The 14,230-nt window shown below is 39.9% G+C and overlaps 1 pseudogene; it reads right to left on the bottom strand.

Moving 5' to 3' along the window:
- Positions 1-14,230, bottom strand: part of LOC149252832 (monooxygenase 2-like) — a 208,616-nt pseudogene that overhangs the window by 149,448 nt on the left and 44,938 nt on the right.

The following is a 14,230-nucleotide window of genomic DNA, read 5'->3' as shown; positions in this document are numbered from 1 at the left end:
AGCCCCTATATCCTTGTTGCACTATTCATGTTATATATGCTCCACTTATCAGCCCAAATTCTCTCCATCTCCTCTCCTCCACATATTTCTTTAGTGCTGCTTCAATTCTTTTGTCTTCTTCTAGACCATTTGTGATTGTCATTGCTTCTTCCAAGCACCTTCCTAGCACCACTGCATCCTTAAGTGTAGAATATCCACCTTGTCCTAAGTCTGGAGTCATAGGATTCATTGCATCCCCTGCAACATAGACATTTCCCTTACATAGTTTTTCTAATAACACTTCCCATGGCCACCTCAAGCTGGGTGCATTAATGCTAAAGTGTCTATTTGAGTATTCTTTACTATATCCAGAATCTCCTCTAGATAGTCTCGAAGTCTTTCCAATGCATTTTCCAATATACTCTTTGGATCACGACCAATATCTAAATCTGCAACACATACAGTTAGGCATGCCTTATATTCTTGTTATTTTCTGTCAAATAGTTCACAGAGCTTGTGACTACTATATGAGGATTATAATATCAAGATAAAAAATTCAAATTCAACACAGTTGTTCAAAATTATCTGAAAGGAATATAATAGAAGGTTTCAATAATTTTCTGAAGAATCTATTTTTAAGATTGATGATTTCCTACACCTACACATGATCCACAGAACAATTATAACAAAGGGTGCTATAATATTATACCACAAGGAAGTGAACTCTAGGTTGTGAACCAGTAAACATCCTTCTCATTGCATGGAACAAAACCCGCCCTCAAATGTTATCCCCAAAATAGTTGCGCCTTTGGCCCAAACTTATGTCCTTCAAGGTATGTTGCCAATTCCAAATGGTTGAGAGAAACATGATAACATAGAAGATAGATTTAATGATCAAACTTGCATTCAACAAACCCCTGTCATTTTTTCTCAAATACAAAAGGACATCTAGTACTCGTGTATGAGCGAAACCACCACAGAAATCGCATATGGGTTATTAATATTACCTTTGTTTAGCAAGAGGGGATTCAATTCATTACTAAATTTACCCCCAAGTTTTACTACTTCAAATGGGAGTCAGAATTTTGGATTTAAGATGCTACCTTAGCTTTGATAAGTGTTCCATCTCCCAATTTTACTATAGTTAAAGAAGAATCTGTAGGTTGTTGAATGAAAACAATTTTAGCATTGAATCTGATCGTTCCTCGAGCCAATTCTTTTGCAAGGGTATCTAGAATCACACTCCTTTGCACACATCGAACTTCAAGATTTCCACTGATAGACAGGAAAAGTACTTAGTATTACAAAGCATGTGAAAAAAAGATGAACAAAATAGTTAATGGGACAGAAAGTACATCATGTCATAGTGGTAATGAGGGAGTGCTGAAGCTATCTCCTAGATGCAGAAATGACCAGGAGTAGAATAAATAATACAAACATGTATACCCTAGACAAATAAGCAGTAGGTGAAGCATTTAAGTTGAAACAGAGAAGCAGAAGCATTAATCTGAAAGAACCAACCAGACTAAAAAGTGAGGGATTTGAGATGAGAAGCATTTGATTAAAAAAATGGGAAAATAAAGAAAACATCCAATGTAAGTGAGATTTTTTAAAAAAATAGAAGTTTAAGGTACCCTGTAGATGTGAAATAGAAGTTTAAGGTACCTCTGTTTTATTATGCTATTTTTGGATACCAAGTTTCATAGGTGCTGTGATTGCAAAGAATGTTAAGAATGTTGTGCCCAATAAGAATTGGCTTAAATGATTTTGAATTTCTATTGGTTAAACTCAGGGTTGACACCTTTTAGGAGTCCATATTCTAGCATTGCATGGACTATCTGCCATGGAAGACCCCTCTAGTGAGCCCTACGGTCATTGTAATCTTGAAAATATTCAAATGAATATGGACATTTTTCTAACTGTCCATTAGGTGCACCTATATCAACCCCCTGTAAATGTTAAAACTAAAAACTAAAAACCTATGGAGGCTTAGAACACATCCTCTAGTCACAAGGTTTGGAAATGCTAGTAGCCTTACATTTATAGCAAGACATCGATCATCCTCCCTTAAGAATCTTGATAAAACAATAGGACAGGAATTTGTATGAAGATTCTCGAGCATTAGAAAAAGATTGACAGGAAATAGATGAGTGCATGTGTTGTGCACGCTCCATCTCATAAACAGAACGAATGTGTAACAATTGTATATACCTATTACCCAGTTGGATGTGAAAAATGGTGTATATATAGAGCATATACATGAATTAGAATTGTAGAAGAATAAAAAATGCATGGAAATGATGGAAACCTTAGATTTCTAGCAAAATCAACGATACAAATATATACAATTTCACGAATTGGACTTGTAGCACCTCAAAAATGTTTGGAAATGCTGGTAGTCTAGGATTAATAGAAAAAAACATTGACCATCATCGCTTGCAAGCCTCAATAAAGAAATTGAGAGGGCATTTGTATGAAGAGACTCTGACATTCGCTAAAGACTAACTGAAAATAGATGCGTGTGTTTTTTATGCTCCAACTCCTGAACAAAAGGGATGACCAGTAGCCCTGTTCCATGTTGGATGTAAACAATGGTGGATGTACAACATGTATATAGGAATTGCGGCAAAACATTAAAATAGGATATAAAGACCCCCTGGGCATACATCCACTCAGCGCAAGATAAAATGGACAGAAGTATACACATTGAGTATATGTTGAATCAAAATAGAGATGAAAGAATCCTTTCGTTCGGAGATGGATGAGGAAAGGGTGATTCTTTGTTTCTTGGACCTTCAGCACTAGGTGGAATATGTATCTTTGTTGGACTATCAGCACTAGGTGGAGTCATGTTTGAATACAGTGAAACAAGTGTCTTTGCTTCAACTAAATGTGTAACAGGCCTACCAGTTGATCCTTGGCAGATTACAGTTGACTGGACCTGCAATTGGGTGAATTACATAAACGATCAAAACAAAAAAATCATGTTTGTATATGAGAAAAAAATCCAAGAATATTTCAAGGACATATAGGAAAGCAACCAAATAATAACCAGACAAAGCATAAGAAATTGATAGATGAAAACAATGTAGGCTAACTGGAAACATTGTAAGACATTGACCTATAAAAGCATAGCCAAATAAAAAGCAGGTACATGAGACAGAGGCTTACTTTTTCATTTCAATCTAGAATAATAAAAACCATTTGAAAAACTGCTATGACAGAAAATAATTTTTGAACTGAATTGGAGAGAAAAAACACATCTAAGGATGGAACATGCATTTTTCAGCAGATTTGCAGCAACCTCATCTCAACCATATATTAATAGCCAAGTTGGACACTAAATTGGTGTCTGATCCACCCTTGTTTGTGATACAATGGATCTCATCCACATAGAAATTTGACTGCTAAAGTCTACCATACATGTTAGGGAACCTATCTACTTTTTGCACATTGACGAATCAATAAAATATAAATCTGAATCTACTGAAAACTGCAAAATATGTATCATAAAAGTAGCTGTTACAGGGAAAAGTGTCTACACAGAGCTGCTTGTCCCACTAAGGTGTGGTAGCTACCTTAGAAACAAACAAACTAAAGCTACTTTCGTTTTTCCTTTATGAAATATAGATGAGAGAAGAACAAAGAAGACCAACCTCTGTCTTGCGCTTATCTCCTAGTTCGATTCTTCTCTCTCTTGATAGTCTTTCGCTACTTGCTCCCTTGTACGCCCAGCTTCACAGAGAACCTGTAGGATCACAGTAGCATAACACTATACAAGAACATGGATCTATAATCATAAAAAATCTAGGATCAGATGTAAATTGACCATACAAATGCATAAAACATAAATGACACAAGAGTATGGAGGAAAACTTGAATATATTTTATTGATAATCAAGAAAGAGCCAAGGGAGTTACAACCAGTTGTTCTGACCCAGTATCATCCTCTCAGCAAGTAAGCCCTTCTTCACCTCATACAAAGCTTAGATCACCCAACACTATGATGTTGTCTCAAGAAACCAACAACAATTCCTTACAAGATGCAAAATTCCAGCCTCTGGATCTCTGGGATGAGGGATCCATATATAGATATCTGTAAGGGAGATGAGTCAGCTTGTGATTTGATTAGTGTCTTCCTTTTGATAGTTCTTGCTTCCACTTGGAGATTGATGATCTCTTACTCATCCTTGGTCGAATTCTGAGAGGCAAGTGTCACAGGAGAAGTTTCTGGAAGATTCCATGCCTCTCAACCTCGCGGATTGACACTTCCATTTGTCATTTCTCTCCCATCGTACCCCATAGAAGGGATTTTTGAAATGCAATGCACCCACAAAGTTTACTTAGGTGAGATGCAACGCACTTTGCCTATGGAGCAGCTGAAATGATCCTGTTTTGACCAGTTTTGATCAGTTTTTTCATGGAGAACTTCTGGGAGAAGCTGTAATCAGTTGACCTTGGTCCTTTAGGGGTTAGAACAACACTTTTAGGGACTTAGGAGCCCTTGGTTTATGGACATTTCATGCTTGGGGTTAAAGTGCCCAAAAATGTCTATAACAGTTGCCCCCTAAAGCATGAGGTCGTTAATCTTTTGATGTCGGGTGAAATGCTTTATTATGAGGATCCGAAGTTCTTTCAAGCTGGGAGGAGACATGTAATAAGATACAATACAATACATTATATTCATAATATTTTCATGATCTAGCTGAGGCGGGAATTCCCATGCTCAGCTTTATAAATTCATTTTCATGTACATAGGACAGACAATCGTCTGAGTGTAGACTGATGATTCTGGTAGAGCCATCATCCCTTTGATTGGATGATTATCTGTGCAGCAATGATGTAAATTTGATGTATTTATTTCCCTGAATATATATCGCAGCCTGGATGGATGAAACTAGATCCGGGGTCTTCAATCTCGTTCGATCTTCACTCGAAGTACAAGTCTATCCATGTGAGAGATGTTCTGGAGTCAAACATGGAAAGACATCGCCTGATTACTAGCCAATGATGTAAGCTGTTAACAAGCGCGAGAGGAATCACCTATAATGATAATGACCCTCAAGGTACTGCAGTACAATTCACGTGGTGTGAATAAAGGACTTGGCATCGAACACCACGCAAAATCTTTAGGTCGAAGGCCATTGATGTAAACTTGTCACCGAAAGTGAGAAACTTGCCATTGAGGCATGCAAGCTTCAAAGTACTGAACGGGGTGTTCCTAGATCGACTTCTTGGACAATGAGCTGATGTCGACAAGAAGCGATCCATCACAGGAGGGCCTTAATGAATCCCACATCAATGACATGGAACGGAGCAAATAATTTTAATGGAGGTGAAAATGATTTGATGACATAAGGTTCAGGGTGGCGGCCATGAAAGAATGGAGTGTATATGTATTGTAGCGGGTGAGACACAGGTGAATTCTCTAAATGACTTCTCTTGAACATATCAGCGACACTGACGTGATGGATTGGTAGCATTAACCCCAAATGCGGATGGTGTGATGGGACCATGGTGATGTGACCGGTGAATGAAACAACCCAACCCGACTTGGACGCGGAGTGAAAGTGTCATGTTCAAGAGCGACTTGCTACCAACAAAGTTTCTTCAAGTTTTCTTCCCAATTTTTCCCCAGTCATTGCTGACCAGTACCTCTTTATTTTTTTCAAGCTTGAGGAGGATAACATATGTTTGTTCTATAATTTGCCCTTCGGGCAAACCCATCGCTATGTTTTAACGAGCCTAGCGATAGTGAAACTCGTTCTTGTCTGCTATGGACAAGTTTGTCGCTATTAAGTTTTAACGAGTTTAACGACAAAGATAACTCGGTCCTTTTCAATTTTAGAGAGTCTGAAAAGGGACGTAAAGGAAACTCCAAAATTCCTTTTTCATCATCTAATCCCTTAAGTCCGAAAAAGTATAAAACAATACATAAGGGATGAATTTTTGATACTTTTAACGAGCCGACCAAAACAAGCACTCGATCTTTTTGTGTAATAATCCCTCAGGTCCAAAAAGATTAAAATATGAAGGAGGGATAGCACTTCCGGTCCTTTTAACGAGCTGAAGAGGCCAATGGATCGACAATCTTTTCATATTTTACAAGTCAGTTGAAAAGAGCTTAAAGGAGACTTGCCTTTTGAGGAACGAGTGATAAAATTGGGTAGCAGCTGATTCCAGGTAAGGTTTGGAATTTTCCAATCACGGCAGTGTTACAAGGATGGCTAGTGGGATCACTCTTCGCAGCTGTTCCTCAAAAGGGGTAAACAATCAAATGGAGGTGAATGATCGGCCAATACAGAGTGGAGGTGATGATGAGAACGTGACCAAGGCTTTAAAGGCTGAAGTACTACATTCACGATGGTTATTTACCGGGAAATAGTTCACTTTTTAATGAGCTTAAATGTGGGGAGAAACATTTTCTCATGACTTATGTTTATTTTTTAACGAGCTTGAACTATGTGCTAAAACTGCTCGATACAACGATCATTTCTTGACTTTACCATAAATAGCTTTGTTCTTTCAAAGATTGTACTGCATTTTCAATTGCTTCATCAAACTAGTTAGAAATGAACAATATATGTTTGAAAAATGAGTTAGGACACTAATATTTTACTTGAACTACGTAAAAAGTAATGTAAAAGTGCTTTTACCAATCATTTTACCATTTCATTTGAACTTTGGTTTGTTGGAGCTTTGGAGGTGCTTTCCACCCTTGATTTTCATCAGCTAATTTCGGGAGATTCTGTGGACGATTCCTGGTGCCATCTAGACCAGGTAGGAGCTAAACCTGAGCTCTTTCATTTCATGCTTTCCATTTTGCATTCAGAGCTTGATTCCTGGTTTTTTTGAGCCTCTAGGGTTTGAAAAACTCGCCTTGGCTTCAGCGCACCCTTTGTGCATCGAAAGGTGCATTGGATGTTAGCTTGTCTACTGGCTAACTAACATGCAATGCACCCAGAACACTATTGTAGGTGCGATGGGTGCAAGGAAGGAAGTTTATGCACAGTTTTTGATGGAAATTTTGCCTGTCTCTTACCAAAAATTAGGATCTAACTCTTCTCTTGTTTGTTTTCAGAGATTTTTGGAGCAAGATGACTATTACATAGCGAGAGCATGAGCATGAAGAAGAGGACATGCTTGCTTTACATGATCTAGTTACAGTAAACGCACTGCGGAATTGTGGCTTGCTGAAGTTTTTCCGCATTTCTAGCATGAGACAACAAATCAACTTACTGCAGTATTTGCTCGATGCTTGGGATCCTACCAGCCAGGTGTTCCAGATTAGGGGAAAATCCATCCCCTTGACTGTAGTGGACATCTATTTCTTGACTGGCTTGTCGAGGCGGGGTGCCCCAATCTCTTTATCAGGTTCGGCCCGAGGAGGTGAATTTGTGAGAGATTATGTTCGCCGCTATTGTAGAGAGGGATCTCAGCTGAGTAAAGACGGCCATATCATCATCCATGATGTCACTGATAGGTCACTCAGGACTATTCTATTCACTTTTGGTAGGATGGCTGGTGGTGCGGCTCTTCATGCAGCCAACCGATATTATATGCAGTATGCCTTGGAATGTCTCCAACCGAAGGTGTTCAACTGGTGCGATGCAGTACTTCTTGTGATGAAAGAACAATTGACCAAGGTGAAGAGTGGGAGGTTGAAGAACTTTGGGTATGGTTCTATCCTGACCGCCTTTGCCATGGAAAAGATACCATTGATGCAGGCGCAGTATATTGCACTCGATTTACCTTCACCGACTGAACCACGTATGCAGAGATGGGTCGACCATATGTCTAGACATGCTGGTCAGTCTCAGATTTCCTTTTTTGATACCTTCTTCGGGTGGTTCAATCGTCAGGAGATGGTTTATTCCGAGTATCCATATGCTGGTATGGACTTCCGGGGTGACCCAGATTTAGTACTGCCGGCTGGCGAACAGTGGGGTGCCATTGGTAAATTCTTTGACCATATTTCTGTTTATCATTTTTCTTTTATACTGTCCTTGTGCTTTATTCTATCAAGACTAATCAAACTCATGTGTTCATGTAGATGTCGGTCCTGTCCGGCCAGTAGTACGCCTGAGAGTGCCAGCTGCTACCCCAGCAGGAGAGGCTGTTAGAAGGGCTATCCTTCGTGACCTTTATGTGGCCGAGACTCTCATAGCATTACAGGACTAGGTCGAGGGCCTCACTCTCGGTATTCTAGATGTGAGGACTGACGAGCTACCCTTGAGGTTGCGGCGGCATACTACTGGTGTGCCAAGACGATGGACTCGACTCTTACGCATGATCGCATAGGCTGTGACTTGCTATCACGAGCACCATTAGACCAGGGTGCCCCCTAGCGTTTTGAGTTTTGGGTCATTTGACCAATTTTGTCTTGGTTACAGAACATTATGTGTAAACCATAAAGATTTAGATATATATTTTTTATTTTCGAAGTTTTATTTTAAGTTACATGATCCAAATGCAAATATTGATGGTATGCTTCTTTTTATAAATGTTGCAAATGCCTATCTAACACATAATTTTCCAATGAGTCAGTTAATGTGTTTAAGCTTTTGGAAATATGCTGATATTGAATAAAATCAAATTGCCTTTCCAAAATCTTAACCCTTAGGAACATGTGATAAATAGCTGGATTTCGGACAGAGTAGATACCAGTGAGTTGTAGTATGATGAGTTGTGAGTCCAGCCTGACAATTAGTCGGCGTATACCATGTGTGATGGAATTAGAGAGAATTTATATCAACGCACTATATTCAGCGATGTTATTCGTTGATTGACCAATACATACCCCTCTGAAACTTACTAACTCGCCGCTTGGATCAAAAATGGCCCAGGCCACGGAAGATAGGTTTCGCGAACTACGACTCGCTCCATCGGCATATCCAACACATGACTCCAATAGGTTTGACATCTGCAATAAATGTAAAAAGTGGATTACTTGACCAAAACAAATACTTTAGCGAAAACAAAAACATAACAAAAGCATATAGGTTACTATACTGAATCACGCATAGTAACGCTTGAGGTATAACCCGTTACGAGGTTGTGCCAGTGGAATCCCGTCATAATCCATTAACTCATAGGCTCCTTTTTCTAACACTCACTTAACAACATAGGGGCCCATCCATAAAGACTTGAATTTACCTGCCCCCAATTTATCGGATTCTTGGTCATAAAGCAAGACCAAGTCACCTTCTGAGAAGACACGGGGTTTGACATTCTTGTCGAACTGTGCCTTGACTCGTTTCTTATCGGCTTCGTTAGCCAAAGCGGCATCATGACGGGTTTCATCGAATTGGATTAGTTCCAAGAAACAAGCCTCCTCTTCTGAAGTCCCAGAGAGAAGGTCAATTGCGAGTTTGAGGGATGAGATTTCACACTGGATTGGTAAGACTGCTTCTAGGCCATATACCAGTTGGAAAGGTGTAAACCCGGTTCCATTCATTACCAATGTTCGGTAAGCCCACAAGGCTGAGTACAGGATTAGGTGCTAACCTATTTTGTGAACTCTAATCGTCCTTTGCAGCATACGCTTCAAGACTTTGTTGACTGCTTCAACTTGTCCATTAGCATGCGGGTAATATGGAGTAGAGCTGTCGTGAGACAACCCTAATTTGGTAGCCAATTTGACCATCATGTGATTGCGAAAATGCAATCCATGATCTGTGACTATAGCTTGTGGGACGCCGAATCTGGCGACTACATGATTGAAAAAGAAGAGGGCAACTGTTTCACCAATATTATCTAATGTAGGCATCGCCTCGGCCCATTTGGTAAAATAGTCAACTGTGACTATGATATACCCATGCCCCCCGGTCGAGGTGGGGTTACATGTCATGAAATTGATGCTCCATTTGGCGAATGGCCAAACAAAATCTATTGTATGCAAAGGTGCGGGTGGTCTTCTGGTTTTGCTATCGAAAATTTGACAAGCATGGCAACTTCTGACTGCGGTTATGCAATCTTTGAATATTGTTGGCCAGAAGTATCCTGTTCGTAAAAATTTTGCGTTGTAGCATAACCGGATTGATGCCCCCCACACATGCCTGAATGGCAATCATTCAGGACTCTTTCGGCCTCCTCTTGGGTGAGGCACCTTCTCAGAACTGTATCGACACCACGATGGTAAAGTGTATCACCGACGATCATGTAGTCTTTTGCTTGGTATCAAATACGTTTTTGTTCGGAGTGAGAGGTATTTAGCCTATACTTTGGGTTTGGAGATAAATGATTATATCCCCATACCACAGATTGCTTGAAGATATTAGAAACAAATTTTCGTCCACGATCATTTCTTCGGATGTTTCATCGTTGGACGACGATGGGAGATCGCATAATAATTCTGCGAAAACTAGAGCTTTCTTTGACTTGGATTTTACAAATTCCAGATCAAACTCTTGTAGAATTCCTATCCATTTTGAATATTCCCCCCCAGCAACTGTCGCGACAATATATAAGTCATGGGGTTGCAATCTTACAGAATGGTAGTTTTTCGAAAGAGGACATAGTGTCGAAATCTCTGTATCGCTTGAACAGCTGCGAGCGCTAGCTTTTCAACATAAGAATATTTTCTTTCTGTAACATTTAAGTTCTTACTTAAGTAATATATATTGGATTTTCAATTCCGTTGTCTTCTTGAACTAAAACCATTGCGATGGTTGTATCTGCTGCAGCCAGATACAGGTTAAAGTATTTTTGATAATCAGGAGCGTACATTAATGATGCTTTCATTAGGGATTCTTTTAAAGCATCAAAGGAAGCTTGCACAACCTGATCCCAGACAAAGGGTACTTCCTTTTTCAAAAGACGCGTATAACCTTTAGCAAGTTCGGCGTAATTCAGAATGAACCTCCTCAGAAAGTTTGCTTTCCCTTGGAGTTTCTGAATCTGAAGCAAATTTGAAGATGGAGGCAAATTTATGATTGCCTGAACCTTACATGGGTCGAGACGAATCCTGTCTTTCGAGACTACAAAGCCAAGTAAACACCCAGAACTGACACAAAATACACATTTGTGTGGATTGAGTCGTATCTTGTAGTGTCGGCAACGTAGAAATGTCGCTCTTAAATGCTGCGGATGATCAGTCCGCTTTCGCGAATGAGCCAGAAGGTCGTCGAGGTATGGTTGAACGATGTTTTTGATGTCATGGAAGGCATAATTCATTTCCCTCTGAAATGTTGCCCCTGCGTTCTTTAAACCAAAAGGTAATTTTCGGTATGCGAATGTGCTCCACGGACAAATAAATGCAGTCTTTGACTAGTCCTGTGGGTGGATATTTATTTGATTATACCCAGAGAATCCATCCATAAATGAAAATATTTCACATTTGGCGCATTGATCAATTATCTGGTCGATGAAGGGTGTAGGGTAGTTGTCTTTTGGACAAGCTTGATTTACATCCCTATAATCGACGCACACTCTAATTGTTCCTTGTTTTTTTATAACAAGGACAATATTCGATACCCAATCGGTTAGAGGAACCGGGTAAATGAAACTAGCATGGAGAAGTTTTTCAACTTCTGCCTTGATGGCAACGGCTTTCTTGGGGTGCACCTGCCGTAGCCGTTGTCGTACTGGTTTGACATCTGGATACATCTTGATTTCGTGTTCAACAATACTCGAGTCAATGCCTGGCATTTCATTATATGACCAAGCATAGACATCTCTGAATTCACGAAAAAGAGCGTTATATATTTCTAGTTCTAAAGGAGAACAATATTTGCCAACATAAATATTCCCTACAACATCTGTTTTGGTTGAGATATTTATGGCGATAGTCTCTTCAATGTTGGACAAGTTTCGCTCGGAATCCACCGTGTTTACAGTATTTGATAGAAAATCAAAAACTGAAGGATGACAAAGGTCATCAGGAGTATTTTCTTCACAATCCGGAAGAAGGGAACGATGGTGGTAATCTTCCCAAGGTTCCCCTTCAATTATCATTGATTGAACAATTCCCTCGTTGGTGACATGCACTCATGACCAAGGATCTGAAGGGGTGCCATATTCCTTAGACCTATCTATCCAAACGCTTGATGAGTGTTGATTTGGGTTTGCCTCCCATGGTAGGAACATTGATTGCTACAATATTTCTATTGGTCTTGGAGGCAATACCTGCGCATGATCCATGTTGATATCGTTTCCTGAGATCTTTTTAATTGAAGATATCATATTGCAGGTTCCTACCGATGCTACTTCCGCCAAATTGATTGGAGGTGGAAGTGCAAAAGTTCCCATTAATGTAGGGTCTTTTAGTAGGCCTACTCTGATATTTTGAAGCGAATGGGGGCTTCCATGGATCATTGGAATGCTTCCCGCAACTTGAGAACCATTGGGGAGGAAGTTTTGTTGATCGACGATTGTAATCCCTCCTTGAAAGGGAAATGCAATCTTCCTAAAATAGGTCGACACAACAGCAGCCATTTCATATATCCATGGTCTTCCCAGTAGGATTTTGTAATTGAGCTTTCCGTCGATTACTTCAACATCTATTTCTATTGTTTTCCCTCCTAGTTCCACGTTCAAGTTACTTATAATACCATAAGGGGTATATGTTCGTCTGTCAAATGCTTTTAATGTCGTCGAAGATCGTGACAAGGTTGGAGATCCTAAAGTTTTCCAGCAACTCATCGACATAATACATGTAGATGCCCCCTCATCAATAATCGTTCGATGAACAGTTTTGTTGAGGGCTTTCACTTGAACGAGGAAAGCTAGTTGAGCTGGTAATTGAGGATTGTATCCTTTATGATCAAAGGATACAAGATTGGAATCCTTTGGGTCTATCCCACTGATGGCTGATAATAAAACTTGCTTTTGGGATGGGCAATTTTGTAGTACCTCAAAAGTCGACATAGTGGATGGCGATTGGGCCAAATCTTCCACTATATTATAATGTTGTGCTGCTCTAGCACGAGGATTAAATGTCGAATTGTGTACTACTCCCTTTGGCGGTTTTATTGTCAACTCAGGAATGATGGGTGACGCAACTTCTGTCGAAGTTGTTGTCGAACTACTAGGTGGATCTTTATCCTTGTTGTTCGACAGCTATGGATTCCCATAATCTTTGTTCCTTGTCGATATCAAAAAATCATTTTTTTGTTTGGAAACCGACAACATCAGCACTTGAGACGGGGAAGCATTTCCACTGTCAACCAGATTTGTTCCTAGATTTGGAAACGGATCAGTTAATACTGCCGAGGTTTTTGAATTCTTGAAGAATTTTTTAAGCTCAGCTCTGTGTGGAAAATCTGTGGTCCAATAATCCTCATCACATCTAAAGCATGGATTTCTTGGTTTCCTATTTCTAGGAGGGTTTACAGAAGATTTTTCAGGTGATGATCCTTCCTGTTTCTTCTTCTTCCCTTTGCTTTTCTTCTTGCCCCCTGTTTGCTTGGTTTCTTTGCCTTTGTATGTCGAGACGACATTTACTTCCGAGGCAAGAAGTCCCTCTTTTTCATTTTGATCGAAAATCTTATAGGCCTTTTTAGATGTAGCCTTTGTCGATTTCGTGTCTGTTGCGCCAATTACGCCATCGTCGGCATGAGAGTCATTGTTTGGTTTAGGAGGAGGAGGGACTGAGAATTCCGGTCTAGGAGCGTCAGATATTTTCTCGTAGAGCGTGCCAGACTGAGTGTAAATCAAGTCCAAATATTGCACATGAGCGATAACCTACTCTTCAGTGACGACTCCCCCTTTTGCCACATCTTCCGTGATGGAAGGCAATAATGACTTAATAAACCATTCAGCTAAAATCTGATCAGGAACATACGTTTTTACCATTCTACGACAACGTCACCACTCATGTATATGATCAGATATGTCAGTGGCCGTTGTTTGTTTGAAATTGGTAAGAAGTTCCGTTCTCGTTTCGTACCTTATCGATAACTGAAAATGGGTTAAAAAGGTTGTGGCTAGGGTACTGAAGTTGTCAAATGAAGCTATGGGCAATTTTATATACCATTTTTCTGCCGGACCAGTTAACGTCCTCTGAAAAAGGTGAAGCCTAATCGAATCATCGTCTAGGGTGTTTGATGAACACCATAGATGAAAGGTCATCACATGATTCAACGGATCTTCACCCAGATTTCCATTAAATTTAGGAATACCTTATGGAATTTTATGCGAAATTGCTGGCCACCAAGGAGCGTAAGCGATTGGATCGTTTGTTGACCGATTTAAATCAGGTAACTCTAAAGTCGCCACGAAGGGTAACTATTGATTCAGGTTAGGTGAAGCT

Source organism: Pinus tabuliformis, chromosome 7 (genome assembly GCF_031772625.1).
Source record: "Pinus tabuliformis cultivar Carrire ecotype Pingquan chromosome 7, CPIR1, whole genome shotgun sequence".
Lineage (NCBI taxonomy): Eukaryota > Viridiplantae > Streptophyta > Pinopsida > Pinales > Pinaceae > Pinus > Pinus tabuliformis.
Note: the sequence above shows the minus strand (reverse complement) of the source record. Positions and strands in the feature narration are given on the sequence as shown.